Source organism: Meriones unguiculatus, chromosome 11 (genome assembly GCF_030254825.1).
Source record: "Meriones unguiculatus strain TT.TT164.6M chromosome 11, Bangor_MerUng_6.1, whole genome shotgun sequence".
Taxonomy (NCBI): domain Eukaryota; kingdom Metazoa; phylum Chordata; class Mammalia; order Rodentia; family Muridae; genus Meriones; species Meriones unguiculatus.
The window spans coordinates 30,324,121-30,340,480 of NC_083359.1; the positions used below are offsets into that span (position 1 = coordinate 30,324,121).

A 16,360-nucleotide genomic window follows, 5' to 3' on the forward strand; every position below is an offset into this window, starting at 1 on the left:
CATCTGTGCAGGGGTTCTAGGTTATCTCCATGCATGTTCCTTGGTTGGAGTATGAGTCCCTGGGGAGACCCCTGTGTTCAAATTTTCTGGTTCTGTTGCTCTCCTTGTGGGGTTCCTGTCCTCTCCAGATCTTACTACTTCCCACTTCTTACTTAAGATTCCATGTACTTTGCCCATCAGTTGGCCTTAAGTCTCAGTGTCTGCTTTGATAGTCTGTAGGGCAGAGCCTTTCAGAAGCCCTCTGTGGCAGGTTCCTAGGTTGTTTCCTGTTTTCTTCTTCTTCTAATGTCTACCCTCTTTGTCTTTCAGGATGGGGATTGAACGTTTTAGTCAGGGTCCGCTCTCTTGATTAGTTTCTTTAGATGTAGTGACATTTTAATCCAATTGCCTTTTCCAAAATGTTCTAACTAGAGGGTGTATCTTACTGGGGCAGACCACTGTCCTGGCATACTGGAGGTTTACAGGTTCAATTTCTTAGCACCCACTAAAAAATGGGGGTGGGGGTGGAGCCACACAAGCATACTATTGTCTAATAACCTCTGTTTAAATGCTTTTAGTCACTGGAAAGTATAACTCACGATGCTTGGCTCTGATATTAAAATGAAATCAAGCTTCCTGTAACTTTCAGCTGCCCCCAGTCTGCATCGAACTGCAAAGAGAGCTCTGGATTTTATTACTTTGGGGGAACTGGAGTAATTTTCTATTGGTGATGGAATTTAAAATCAGATCTATTTAATGGAGTTTTCAGTTGCTCTGCTCATTCATTTTCATGCCAGACATTTCACTACTTCGAACATGAAATATATCTGCATGTCTTAAAGTTTTCATTCCACTACAATATAAATATTGAGTCTTATATAACCTTTTATTTATCAAGAGACTATTTGGGGGATTTGGTTTGGGCATCCTTTTTGGTAAAACCATTTAGATATTAGGAACATTTTCATAATTCAGTGGGATTTGCAGTGATATTGCAGGCACCTTGTACCACATACTATAAATATTCCTCGGAGTGCTTGTCATTTCCACTCGTGAGCCTAAAGCTGGCTGTAATTCATTTGTTTTTCTTCTCTTACTGAAAGTGGCTCACAGTGGCCTTCGGATTTTAGAAATCTTTTACTTTTTCTGTTGTAAGTTTATAGCCTAAACTTGAAATGGGGTGCTGGAAAAGCAGTAGTGATTGAAAAAAAAAAAAAAAAACTAATTGTGGGGAAATAATTTTCTACCAGCACATGGTTCTTTTAGAGACACTGAAGTCTCTGTGGAACAAAGTAGTCTTCCTTTTTCTTTTTCGTCCTCAGTTGCCTGTGCTAAGAAAACCGAAACGTAAAAGAAAATATATTCTTTTCCATATTGAAATCAAAACCTTGCAAATTGCTTAATAGCATTAAACTCTAATTTAGAAAAAAAACTACATCAATGATGCTTTGTGTGTATATATTTCATTGACATTGGAGGAAAATAACGTAATTTAGTTTTAAAGTGGTTAGAATTACATTTTCTTTGTCTCAAACAGAGCAAAAATTTAGTGCCATGGAATCAATTTCCCTGACTTTAAATGAAGAAACTGAGATTAACAATATTAAAGTCTTTGGAATTAAGGTTGAAAGCTGAAAATGCTCTCAGTAGTTACCCTCTGCCTAGGAGATAGGCCCCATCCAACCTTCTAAATTTTGAAACTGGTCATTTGTGTTACATTATATGTATAAGTACTTTGACAGTTCAGAGAGTTGTGGTAATGCTTCCATTAAATAAAATACACTTATTCAGAGAAAAAAGAATTGAAAATTGAAAAATCAATATATTTTTTTTTCTCTCCTCATTCTCTAGGGAGCTCATAGCTGGGGGTATTATCCAATGAAGACATTCGCATGGTAAGCACATTAGCTAACTTAAAATTTTTGCTTAAACAAAGTTGCATTCATTTCATTTTTTTGATTAGGGATTTATCATTCAATAGCATAAGTTACATTAAGCAGCTATATATTAAGTTCTTTGTTGGAAAGCTTTGTTGTTTTTAAATAATATAAAAAAGAACTCCTTATCTAACAGTTCTTAAATGCAGTCCTTAGGTACTCTCTCCGGCTCCACCCTCCATATACATATGCTTTGTCTAAAATATGTTCTCTGTAGCATTGAGGCCATGCCTGTACTGGACTTTCTCGAGTTCATAACTCTGTTGTCACTGCATGGGCCTATCACTGCCAAGGGGTGTTTCCTGGCACTAGGTCAAACATCTTATCATGGTTACAGTCTCTGTTTCCTGCTGGAACGGCCATTGCCATAGTACTTGGTTGGACTAAGTACTGGTCCTTGAGGCAGCTAAAGTTTATACTTTCCTTTTTGGGTCCCCAACTAAACATTGTTATCATCATCACTGTCATTGTTAGCATCTATCACTCCCAAAGTGATAGATTACCAAAGTCAGCATAACCATCCCCGTAAATGCCTGATCTGTCACCAGCACATGTGCTGCTAATCTGCTATAACCAAATTCCCATTCCCACCAAACTCTCCCCCACAACCGGCACCTCAGTGTCCGGAATCACAGCAGCATCTTTAATTGGATGAGGAACTAACATCTCTTGCTTTGATGGTGCTTTCTTTGCACTCACAATCTGGTAATTCTGAATGAAAACCCACAAAGGTACCCAAAGAAGTTCCTTTTATTCCATTGTATCAATAAGTCAGGATTTCAGTCGCTTCAACCTGCCCTCATTTCTCACGGTAATCTCATATGTAATCTTCAATGCTTAATGTAATGCAAAACTCAGAAATATTTCTCACATTGAACTGGGAAACTGAAGTTGAAGGAGAAAGTTCTCTTTTGGTTGATGAAATTCTTCCATTCAGTACAAAGGGAACTTTGGTAAAAAATGATCAAAACATGATTTTGTATTGCATTGTGTCTTCAAAATGAATTTGCAAGATACTAAAAGAGATATGAATTACATTATTAATATGCAATAAATCTGGTACTAAATTGAAATGATATTTATTATTTATTGTTATTGAGATGTAGATGCATAACAATAAATTAAAGTGATTCTTCATAAACAATGAGTGATAACAGAGCTTCTTAATTGATGGGAAAGTGAAAGATAATGAAAGAACAAAAAGACAAGAACATTGAACCTCAGAAGGTCCCCTGAGGACCTTCCTACCAAATAAAATTGCAGTTTCTGTAGGCAGCATCTCTTCAAAGTAACCTCCTTTTCTTGGTAAAATTTTACCAATAACCGATATACATTTATTTACATATCTATGTAGTATTCATCTCTTCTATGAGAATATGTCTAAGGAACGATTCACTGAATTTGTTTTTGTCAATTTCATGTTTCTTAAATAGTGTGGAATGCATTTATAAACAATTAAGAATGACACTTCCTGATTGATGTGGATTGTTTTCCTGGAAGTGTTTCTATGTATGTTCATGGTAACACTTGGAGCTGTAAATCCACTGCATTTTTAAACTAAGGAAAAGATTGAAGGCAATAGACTTCCTCTGTGGATTACATCATTACTAAGGTGCTGATACTTGAGCTGTCATTGAACAATTTAAAATATGAAGTTCTATCTTGGAACTTGTAACCTGAAATCAACTTGCCACAGTGACATGAAGTTAAAATCAGGGGAAATTAATGCAAAGATCATAAAAGAAACTTTGAATACAACATTTCAGGATTTGAAATCTATGTTTCTCATGTATCTATGAATATGAACTAGGGTAACTTATTCTCTAATTCTAACCTGTACATGTATATATAAAAGTTGTTGGCTACTTGTAAGAGTGCTAAAATTACACAACTTAACTTATGTTCTGCAAAGAAATATTATGAACACACTACGATATATATAACACTGCAGTAGATGACAGTTGTCTATTTCTTTATTGTATGTCAAAATTCTGACAGAATTTCATAAGTTTCTAAATTTATTGATTCTTTTATTCCCTTTCTACTCAAGATAAACAAAAACAATCATTCTTCTTGCATATAGAAATATATTTTTTCTTTTTTTTTGTTTATTACAATTTATTCATTTTGTATTCCAGCTGTAGCCCCCTCCCTCATGCCCTCCCATTCCCACCCTACTTTTCTCTTGTCCTCCCGTGCCCCTCCCCAAGTCCACTATTGATCATATTATTTGTGAAGTTTCTGCTTTAGAAGGTAGGATGTCAAAGTTAATTTGTTCTGTACTGATGGAGCATATTTTATGCTGGGAAAATAATCAAAAGTGTAAGTAAAGTAATGATGAATTTACAGATGCTTTGGTAAAAAAATGTAAAACCACCACCAACTACAAATACCAAACCAGGATGTTGAGATAGATTAGTTAGTGGGAGAGCAATGGTAATTCTGTGGCCTACAGTAGTAACAAATTCCTTCTTGGAGAGGAAATGATGACATAAGAATGTAAACCTTTAGTCAGCTATGCAAAAATATAAACATATAGCATTCTGGGCAAACAAAACAATAACTGTAAAGGTGCTACTATGAAAAGAAGACAATGAGTTGAGTGTTTGAATGTACAAATTTAATATACTTATCTCGGAAATTATGTCTCATTGCAACCAATAAGTCTCATCAGGTGTCCATCACCACCTTGTTATCACTTACTGAATAGAAAATGCAAACAGCTGTCATGACAGGGTTAAGCAGCAATGCCTTGCCTCAAGGCAAAGCAAATCAAAACAAAACACAGAAAAAAAAAACATAACTGGTCCACTGTGCATTTAAGATGAAAAAGTGAAAGAGGGAATAAGGAAGGGGACTGAATATAGAAAAAGTGTAAACAGTTGAAGAACTAAGGATGTTGGTATATAAAGAAAAAGAAAAGTGGAATGTTCGCTAGGTCAAAGGGTTAGTTTATGTGCATGACCAAGAAGTCCATGGTTGAGACAGGATGGTTAACATGTATGTTAGAGAAGAGAATTTACAAGTACTGTACTATCAAGTCTAAATTTTAGAATTAGGTCTGTACAATTTTGCACCACCACGATTTAAGAGTGCAGTTGTCCAGAAGTCAGGGTCAGTGATTCAGGGCTGAATTTTTGAAATGGTATGGAGAAAGCTGAGCTCCAGTACTAACAGCAAGAACTGGAGAGGGGTTCTGTTAACACTAGACCTTCAAGGAGCAGAAAGAAGTGTCTGGAACTATCAGGCATAGCAAGGACATCAATTCTACCACTAGAGATGGTGATTTAAGAAAAAAGGAGAACCCCAAAAGGCTCTATTGAGAAGACACTGTCTCCAAACAATCCAAGCTTTCTGACACTATCATGAAGAGAATATTAATGTAGAGTATAAGACCATTATTCTACACTGGTAACATTTCGGCTATGGATGGTTGGAAAATGGGGCCTGACTGAAAGACATTTTGATAACACAATGCCATGAAAATGTAGAAGATGAGAAATGAAAGCAACAACTTGTTTTAGAGATTGGAAATAAGTAAGAACACATGGTGTTGATGTGGTGGTCTGCAGGGAGTTAGGAGTCGGAGAACTAGGCTGTCTGTGGGGTTTTCTTCACCTCGGAAAAAAGGGCAAAAAACAGATTAATTTTGCAGCCACATGATTGCTTAAGTTTACAATTGCTTAAGTTTTCAATGCCTGTTTGAGGTGTGCCTTGTTTTGAAGTTTGCGGTGACCCATACCATAGTCAATAGTAAATATTTTAAATGGCAATCTAATTAAGTGTTGCCTATGATCAGTCCTGTCTGAGTTCTAAGGACTCACAGACACTGAAAAGAGAGAGCAGATTTTTTTCCCCCCAGGATTTCAACCTAGTGTCTCACTGAATGGCAATGTTATTTAAGTATCTTTTATAGTGTTTTTACTCTTTGTTTAAAGCAAACAATAGGTGGCTGTGCTGCAAGCTCTTCCTTTTACTTAATTTCTCTGTTGACTTGATTAAAGCAACAGTTTTTCACTCTGAGATTCCTCTCACTAGGAGGTATTTCACAACTCTCCTTTTTTATCCCTTCTCTTGCTTATCCAGACAATAAAATCATAATCCTATATTTTACAACATCACAGGCTGATAACAGCGTGAGCTCACTCTGAGGATTCTTGCTCTCATTAAGCTTTTAATTTCTTTATTGACTTTAATTAAATTTGAGAGGCATTTTCAATAACAAGAAAGAAACAAGTTTGTATGCTGGATTAAAAGCAGTGTATTAGCTAGGCGATAGATGCTATTTTGGGGAAAGAATAAGCTTTTCTTATCCTAGGTTCACAAATGTGAAATTCTCTGTCTCCAGGTTGCTTGCTATTTAAGAGATGAATAGTCTTCAGAAACCACCATTTGAGTGGAGACCCTTCCCTGGCAAACTCTATAAACACAGTGATTTTTATGCAAAACCATTTTTTAAAGGATGCATTAATGTATTGTAATTTTGTAGTGGCGAGCAGGTGTGTTTGTATGTGTGTGTATGTGTGTGTGTGTGTTCAGGCACATTTGAGCCATAGTTTACCGATGGAGGACAGAGGACTTTTTTGGAGGTAGTACCCTCTTTCCACTTTTTTTCTTGAGGCAGGTTTTCTTGCACGCATGTGCTCTCTATCTTTCTTCCTGACATGGCGCTGAAAACATCACTGTTTTATACTGCTTAAGTAAGCATCAGCCGGATTCTCTTGTCTCCATCTCTCTACAAAGGGCATGGAATCACAGACACACTGCACTATACCCAACATTTTTTTAAATGTGGGTTTGATGGATCTAATTCACTTCATCAGAGTTGTTTTACAATCCTTACCTATTGAACATCTCCCTGTCCATCAGTGAAAACACTTGAAACAATATTTTCATTAATGCAAATCATACAGAGAAATATCAGCCTGTTTAAAGTTCAAGGAAGGTATTTGTTACTTCAGTGAGCTAGTACTTACTACATGCTTTGCTTGCTTCCATTCATTAAGTGTTGATGGTGCTTTGTGGGTGAAGTATGCTTGTATTCAAGAAGTTCATGTTACAGTAGCAGACATAAGCAATCAAAATACATGCAGACTTAAGTAAGTAATGCATGTTCACATATTTACATGAAGCATGACTAAAATTAAACAGGTTTAGGAGGTAAATTGACAGGAGAATGAAGTATAGATATAATGAAATAAATTTTCAGGGCTCTCTTTATATGATGGACACTCAAAATTATCATTTATCTTGTCACACTTAGCCCTTCTTGTTTTGATAATTTTGAATTCATCAACATACCGTTGTTGTTGTTTTTTTTTCTTTCACATTAATTTGTTTATTTCTTTACTTTACAACCTGATAGCAGCCTTCTCCTTTTTCTCCTCTTGGTCCTACCCTTCCAACCTCTTCCCACTTTTTCCTCTGGCCTTCTCCTCAGAAGAGGGGAGCACCCTCTAAATACCAACCTGGCAAGGCACATCAAGTCCCATCAGAAGTAAGTGCATGTTCTTCTACTGAGGCTAGACAAGGCAGCCCAGCTAGGGGAAAGTGATCCAAACGCAGGCAACAGAGTCTATGTCAGTTACAGTTCCTCTCCTGTTGCTAGATTGGTTATCATGAAGACCAAGCTGCTCATCAGCTTCATGCTACATATTACTACATAATACATACATCATTTGAGAAAATAAATAAACTAATAAGCATGCATAATATTTGAAATCTTTCTCATAGGAGGTTGTGGGCCACATGGGAAGCTGTACCTTCAAAGGAGGGACCCTCATTTCACATGGCTTTTAGGTATTTGAAAGTAAGTTAACACCCAGCAAGATACGCACTAAATCTAAAAGAAATAACTTCCATGTTTCAAAGGCTTATGAGAAGAATAAAGCCACATATTCATTTGTTGTGTGTGAGTGTGGACTAAGGGTGTGTATTGAGTGAACCTATTTGTGGCTGTGCAGACATACGCAGGGGTCAGAGGAGGGTGCTGAGTTTCCTGCTTCACTATTCTCTGCATTATTTCTCTGAGGCAGAGTCTCTAAGTGTATTTGGTATGATGATTGCAACCTTAAGCCCCAGTGACTTCTGTTCCCCATAGCACTGGAGTTAACAGGGATATTAAAGCCTTGGATTATGGTGTCCTGAACTTGGGTCCCCAAGCTTGAGAGCTGCATGTATTCTTATCCGCTTAGCCCCTCCAAACTTCCAGTGCTCCTTTTTATTAGCCACGGAGTGAAATGACAATGTTTGGCATGCATTTGATTAAATTCAATACATTCTAAAGATAATTCCACTAATTTCTTTTGAACAGGTCTCTATCAGAAAATTTGCATTTGTATATGCCCTCATTCCGAAGCTGCCCTTGTACGTTTGATGATGAGCACTGATCTCTGGAGTTGCCAGTGCTCTTTCTAACATACTGCCCAGAATTTCCAGCTCAGTTGTTGGAATAAAATTAAATGCTTATGAAAGATGGTGTGTTTGAAGTTGAGATGACAAAATCCAAATACAATTTAATCAAAATAACTGTGAAGTTACATTTTAACTATCATCTATTCACATTGGAGAGTGACATGCTAACACAAACTAATCTTTGAAATCTGGCAAATTTTGTATCCTGTCAAGGAAAAGAGCGTTTTGATTTGTGGGGAGACATGGAATATCATTTAGTGTCACTCACTATTGTAAATCAGTTGAGTGAGTAATTTTTTTATTCTTCCCTACCCTGTTTAAACTTCACAAGTTTCTTGTAATTTCAGAAACTTCTCTTAAGCAAAAAAAAAAAAAAAAAGTCTTTCATGAATAAAACTATTATATCCAAAAATTGCTGTGGTATTTTTTTATAGGGATGCCAAAATTTTGGAACAAAACACTTGATCTTTTAAATTTAACTAGCCATTTATATATTATCAGAGAAAAGGCTGAGATGGGCAGAAAAATTGTCTTCTGTTTGATAAATTTTTGTTTACTTGTTTGCTTGTCATAAAAATCATTTTACAATAGCTCTAGACATTGGATTTTTATTAGTTAGGTCATATTTCTGAAATGCAAAATATTAAATGTATCTCAAAGATACAGGTCATATTAACAGTTTTAGTAGATAATGAAAACTGATTCTAAGCTATAGGATAATAACAAAACTCATCTTGACACAACAGTGCAAGACTAACTAAGGTAAATATTTTAAATTTTCAAAGGAGGGCTGGAGGTTCAGCTCAGTGAGAGACAAATTTTTCTAAGATGCTTGCAGCACTGAATTTCAGCCCTGGAACCCATAGAAATAATACACCTGAGGTTTCTCTCAGGCATATAGATCCCAGTTTCAGAGCAGTCCTCCCCCAATACTTCAACTCTTATGCTCTTTCTGTTCCCTTTACTGCTATGTTGCCTGAGCCTTGGGGGTGGTGGGGGTCGTGATGAAGAGGATATAGATGTACTATTAATCACTCATAGTTACTTATTCTCATTATTTTGACCACATATTTGTCTTGAATTAACTGCTATCAATTCAGAAAGAAAGAAAGAAAGAAAGAAAGGAAGGAAGGAAGGAAGAAAGAAAGGAAAGAAAGAAAGAAAGAAAGAAAGAAAGGAAGGAAGGAAGGAAGGAAGGAAGAAAGAAAGAAAGAAAGAAAGAAAGAAAGAAAGAAAGAAAGAAAGAAAGAAAGAAAGAAAGAAAAGCTTCCAGGCAGTTTGACAATGTTCAGCAAACCAGAAGTAGAAGGTTCTGCTGTAGAGCCTTAGACTTCTTAGGTTTTTGATCAAGTTTATAGTACTACTTATGGATTTTCTGGTGTAGGGCAGGTCTCAGGTCCAATCAGAAAGTAGTTGGTTACTTTTTAACAGTCATGCCAATATTCTACCAGCAGACACACCTTGTCTGGCAGGTCAGCAAACAGGGTCCAGAACTAGTATGGGCAAGAGATGTCTTTTCTCCTCCATTTCCCCCCATTCTGCATAAAATCTTCTGCCTTTATGAGAGCTAGCCAACAATGAATGTGCTAATTTCTTAATGTACTTCACAAAAAGTGTTTGTGGTTTTCTACAAAACGCTCTTTCATATAGTTTGTGGATACCCAAGAACAAAAGCAATATCTTGTGTTGGCTTTGCAGAGCTGTGGGCCCTCTGTGAACATTAATGGATTTTGGTATTATGTATAGCACTTTTTAACAACACTCCTATTTTAAAATTCAGTTGTTCTGCTTTAATATTACAGGGATCTTACATTCTAATAGTGCCAAATCCTGTTGGAAGTCAATGTGTTTTACATAAAAGCAAAGTTTGAATAAATTAATCTGGGATTAGGTACTCTACTCTAAGCCTGTATTCCACACATAACCTGCAGACTCAAGAGTAGTTCTGTAAGAGGTTGTTAATAATACAATGAAGATGCTAGCGTGATTCTTGTTGAATTGATGACCTCCTTAATTAGGTGTTGACACATGCATTCAATTGAATTTAGTAATTTACTGAATTACTTATCATCAACCTTGAAACTCTTATTTTAGCTAATAGATTTAAACAACACACTTCCCGTAATAGAAATATGACGAATACCAAATTTTCCTACAGAACCAGGAAGAAAATGAGTGAGTTTCTTCTCTTTATTTCAGACAACATATATTCACTGACCTTATCTGACATGAAAGATTCTTCATGTCAGAAATTCATGAAAAAAAAAAAAAGATCTTATGACAATTAAATAAAAATAAAGTACTCCCAACTTCCACTTAGGATAAAGGGCACTGTATAGTTAATAAAAATAGTTTGAAATACTAATTTGTTTTTTTTAATTTAAATGAGATCTGTCCTTTCTGACTGAGGAAAAAGCTCTTTTAACTGGCGTTAAGTCATACCACTGAACGTAGGGGAGTAGACATGCAATTAGAACAGACAGACACACAGAAAGAATAGCTTGTAGCAAATTAGCCATATTACAAACAGGAGAAAAACTAATTTAAATTATATAATAATCAACAAATAGGTATCTGTTATGAATCATATAGAAAAATTACATTAAAATATTTGAAAAAGTCTATAATTATAATTGTATAGAATATTGTAAGTATAGAGTGATGTTATGATATTAGCAGCTTAGATCCTAATCAGCAAGGTTATACCTCAGCATAGACTGACATAAATAATTGTGATACCCAGAGTTCATAGTAAAATATGAAGTGAATGATATAGATAATATTTATGGCCCTAAAACAATCCTTAAAAACTTACATAAGTATTTCTCTCTTATTTTTTACTTTATTTAATTTTTAAGTTTTTTACAATTTATCCATTTTATATACCAACTGTAGCCCCCTCCCTCATCTCCTCTGGTCCCTCCCTCTCTCTGCCTCCCCACCCCCAGTCATCTCCCCTGGTCCACTGAAAGGTGGAGTCCTCCCTAGATTATCAAGTCACATCAGGACTGCCTGCATCCTATTCCTCTGTTTGCTGGCAAGGTCGCTCCACCATGAGAAAGTCATAAAAGAGCAGGCAACTGAGTTCACGTCAGAGACAGCCTCTGCTCCCCTTCCTAGAAAGCCCACATGGAACCTGAGGTGCGTATTGGCTACATCTGAGCAGGGCGTCTAGGTCCTCTCCATGCATCATCTGTGGTTGGTATATCAGTCTCTGCAGGATCGCCTGAGCCCAGAGTTTTTGGATCTGTTGGTCTCCTCGGGAAGCTCCTGTCCCCTCCAGGTCTTTCGGTCCCCCCCCACTTCTTTCATAAGATTTCCTACACTCTGCCCAAAGTTTGACTGTGAGTCTCTGCTTCATTCCCATGCTGGGTGGAGTCTTTCAGAGGACATATATGGTAGGTTCCCATTCTGTTCTTTCTCTTCTACCACTTCCGGTGACTATCATGTTTGCCTTCTGAATAAGAATTAAGCATCCTCCTTGGGGTAGCAGCTTTATTTGTAATAGCAAGAATCTGGAAACAACTTAGATGTCCCTAAACTGAAGACTGGATACAGAAATTGTGGTATGTTTACACAATGAAATACTATTCAGCTATTAAAAACAAAGAAATCATAATGTTTGCAGTTCTGTACTAGAAAAGATCATCCTGAGTGAGGTAACCCAGAACCAGAAAGACACTCATGATATATACTCACTTGTAAGTGGATATTAGCCATATAATATAGGATAAACATACTAAAATCGACATACCTAAAGAAGCTAAACATAGTATTTCTTATGTTTAAGGTCCTGCAATGTTAAATCAGAATCTTCATGTTTATTATGATTTTATGCTTAATTATACTTGGTTAATTACTTTAAAAAACATGTCATGTAGTTCTGTCATTCTGAGATAATTGTGTTCATATTTTAAAATAACCCCTACCCAAAAGGGAAAAGATAAGTAAAATTGATTTCTAAATAATTTATCCAATAATTAAACAAAAAAGACAGCTAAACATCTTGAATTATATTTTCCTCTACCACTGTTAGAACTCAAGTAAGAAAAAGAGCTGAGAAATATCTTTAACAGAGTTTTGTTTTATGAAGGCATGCTATTTGTTCCTAGCTAGTCTATTTACATGTAATGTTTTGAGGAATACAACACAAGAATGTAGTTAATTAGAACATACAATTTTTTTCTCATGGAAAAATAGATATTTTTAAGTAGGAGAAATATTCTTTAAAAATCTGCTACTCCCCTATCAGTGGACTTGGGGAGGGGTATGCATGCAGAAAGGGGGGAGGGTGGGATCGGGAGGGGAGGAGGGAGGGGCTTATGGGGGGATACAAAATGAATAAAGTGTAATTGATGAAAAAAAATAAAAAAAATAATTTCAAAAAACAAATCTGCTACTGTAGAAGCTTCCTAAAATACCAAAGTATGTTAAAGGAATTTAAATTCATTAGATAATAGAGGAGATAATTCACCAACTTGACATATCATGTGACCTCCAGTGTAAGGAATGAGTTACATCTTGTGGAGACGCTGGCCAAAGGAGTTCAGTGGAACTCCCCAAATATCACATCGCAAGCTATTGACAAGGACATTGGTTGCTTTCCTCAGCCCTATTGCTGTAGGCAACATTTCTGTCACTTAATGATGGAGCAGCTGAGCTGGTCCCTAACTATAAGCTTTCTCACTGCTGAATAGCAGCCATGATACTGGCAGGTACTCTACACACTACTAGATATAAAAAGTAATTATTAAAAACACCCACATACAAACCCCATGGCTCAAAACAATGACCTGTCTGCAAGATATACTGTTGCAATTGTGGCACAAATGTGATAGAAGTAATCAACTATTTTTTTCACTTGGCTTTAAGGCTCACTCCATGAGATGGAACCTATGCCTGAACTGTGATTGGAATGTCTTGTGCCATAAGGGAAAGAATATAACTGTAGAATGACTCTAAATGACATACTGCTATATGGACAGAGCAGTGTCTTCCTCAACCCACACCAAAATTACTGCAGAGATGCACTACTGGATGCTACGCAGACAGTGACAGACATTAGAGTACCCACTCATAAGTGTGATGTCTCCATCAAAACCCTCACATCAAGCCACAAGGGTTTATTGGGACGAGGAAGGGCAAAGATGAAGAGCCTGAGGTGAAGGAAAACTCCAAGGAAACTGTCTTCCAGACATGACAGGACTGATGGACATGAATTCACAGAGACTGTGGTAGCATGCCCAAGATCTCCACACATATCTGCACAAGTTCAAGCCAGACGGGTTCCCAGCAGAGAGAGAGAGAGAGAGAGAGAGAGAGAGAGAGAGAGAGAGAGAGAGAGAGAGAGAGAGAGAAATGGATATAGATTCCTATCCCCCACCAAGAATATATCTGCAATAGATACAGCTGCATTTTTCTCCAATGGAGCGTCACTGCCTGTATCAATCATAGCTCAGGCCTCTTATCAGAGGAGTAGCTGCCCAACACTAAAGGAACTCATTAGTACTTCTGTGAACTTCTGGTTTTGTTTAGCTCTGTGCTTGGCAATTTTTAGTCTTACTAGTCGGCTACTTATATTTCTTAATTTGTGGTTTTATGGGGGTTTTGTTGCTGTTTCTTGATATTTTCTTTTCTTGTTTCTTGTTTTATGGGCTTTTGTATTTGTTTTCTTTTTTCTCTCTCTTTTTCAAGATAAAATATAAAATTTGGTGGGTAGGGAGGTAGGAATTGAGCAGAGTTGTGGGAGGGAAACTATTATCAAAGAATATTGTTGAAAAATTCATAAAAGAAATACACATAGAAAAGTGTTTGTGGAATATAATTAAATTTCAGAAAATTAAATTTCTATCATTGGCAATTTTATTGTACTATTTAAAAAAAAAGTATTTACAAAGGGTCTGGCATATAGCCCAGAGGATGTGCACTAAATCAGCAAGCATATTCTACATTCTATGAGAAGGAAGGAGAGGTAAAGATAGAGATAGAAAAGAGAGAGATGGGTAGACATTTATAAAGAGATAAATCTAGTACTGAATAAGCTTTCTTAAGTGTATTCTTAAGAGTATTTCTAAACTTTTTACAGGTAATTTGAATAACACTGGTTATCTCTGTATTTTCCAGGTGTTTGTTTTGGTTTCAAGATAAAAGGAATTTAACTCAGTGTAGTTTAAGTGATATATATGTATACATGTTTATGTATCCTGAGCTTTCCAGCCACGTAGGTGAACTTAAAAGGCAGGTCAGATAATGTTCTCTGTGCCTTTAATATGGGTGAGTTTAAAAGTTGCTAGACTTAGGTGTCAGATATCATTTTCTTATCTAGTTTAATTTTTCAGTCTCATTTATTTCTATTATTAGTTTTATTCTCAGATAGGCTTTCTTTTTGCGTGTGTTATGTGACTACCATGAATCCACACAAGGTAGATAAAGAAGCAGATCTATGTATGAGCCACCTCAATACAAGTCACATAACGTTTTATTCGATCTGATGAATATCTGTGTACCTTATGCACCTATTTTTTTAATTTTTATTTTTTATATTAATTACACTTTATTCACTTTGTATCCCACCTGTAGACCCCTTCTTCCTCCTTCCAAACCCACTCTCCATTTCTCATCTCCTCCCATGCCCCTCTCCAAGTCCACGGATAGGGGAGGTCCTCCCCCCTTTCATCTGACCCCAGCTTATCCATTCTCATCAGAACTGGCTGCATTGTTCTCCTCTGTGGCCTGGCGAGGCTGCTTCCCCATCAGGGGGAGGCATTCAAAGAGCTAGCCACTGAGTTCATATCAGAGACAGTCTCTATTCCCCTTACTAGGTAACCCACTTGGAGACTCAGCTGCCATGGGCTACATCTGAGCAGGGGTTCTAGGTTATCTCCATGAATGGTCCTTGGTTGGAGTGTCAGTCTCAGAAAATTCCCCTGTGCCCAGACATTTTGGTTCTGTTGCTCTCATTGTGGAGCTCCTGTCCTCTCCAGGTCTTACTATTTCCCCCTTCTTTCTTCAGATTTCCTGCACTCTGCCCAAAGTCTGTTATGAGTCTCCGTATCTGCATGTGAAGGTTTATTGCCCACAATTGAGTCAGAAGACAGCCATGGGTGTAACAGTGAAATATGTCATGTGGGTACCACGAGTATAGAACATAGGAAAGAACATTTTCCCAAATGAGAATTCACAACAAAAACCATGTTTAGATGGCATATCAGAGCTACAATAACTTTAGGATTTTTGAAGGGATGTTGAATACTTTGCCTTAATGGTGGAAGTACATGATCCATCTAAGTAAGGATTGAGACATTTGGGGGGGGCGTATGGCAACAAATACCTATGCTGGTGAAGCTACTCTCTAAAGAAAAAAAAATGATAATGTTCAATTAATAGATATGGTAATTTTTTAAAAACTGCATTACCATTACATGGTAAGTTGAAGAAAGCGATTCTTATCAATTATATTTTATATGAATATAACTATCTTTTTTATGAGTAAAGAAAAATATTTTAAACAGTGATCTTTTTATTAACATTATAATCTAAATTTTAGTTTTGGATTTCCATTTTTACAAGCTTACAAAACTACTAAAGTACAACCAAATCTAATGGACAGAGAGCCTGCCACCTTGAGACAGTCAGCTGGACTGTTGTAACCTGGGTGTTATTTCCTACAAAGCCTATTATGAAACTTTGGTACTACATTATTGAATCCACTTCATTGATGCACGTATATTTGATTGTGATGATCCTAAAACTATTGGCCATGGTCTAAAGCCTAAATACAGAGCAGAGAAGGTGAAAAAAGGAAGAAAAAGAATGAAAAACAACCTGTAGTGTAGAACAAAATAGTTTCACTTACCAAAAATGAGGCATTCACATATTTATGGATCTACATTGGTGTATCTCTACCAGAACATAAACGGTTCCACTGACAAGATTTCTGCATTAGACAGAAGGTTCTTGGCTTTCCATGCATACTTCAGCCTTTTATCTTCTAGGATTTTTATTTCATATTTCTATATCAGATCCTGAAA

The 16,360-nt window shown here is 36.6% G+C and overlaps 1 long non-coding RNA gene across 1 annotated transcript in view; it reads left to right on the forward strand.

The window, feature by feature from the left end:
* Positions 1-1,828: 1,828 nt before the first annotated feature.
* LOC132646521 (uncharacterized) overlaps positions 1,829-16,360 on the forward strand; it is a 613,231-nt gene continuing 598,699 nt past the window's right edge. Inside the window, exon 1 of the long non-coding RNA XR_009584820.1 lies at positions 1,829-1,874. This is a non-coding gene — a long non-coding RNA (uncharacterized LOC132646521). The remainder of the gene's footprint in view (positions 1,875-16,360) is intronic.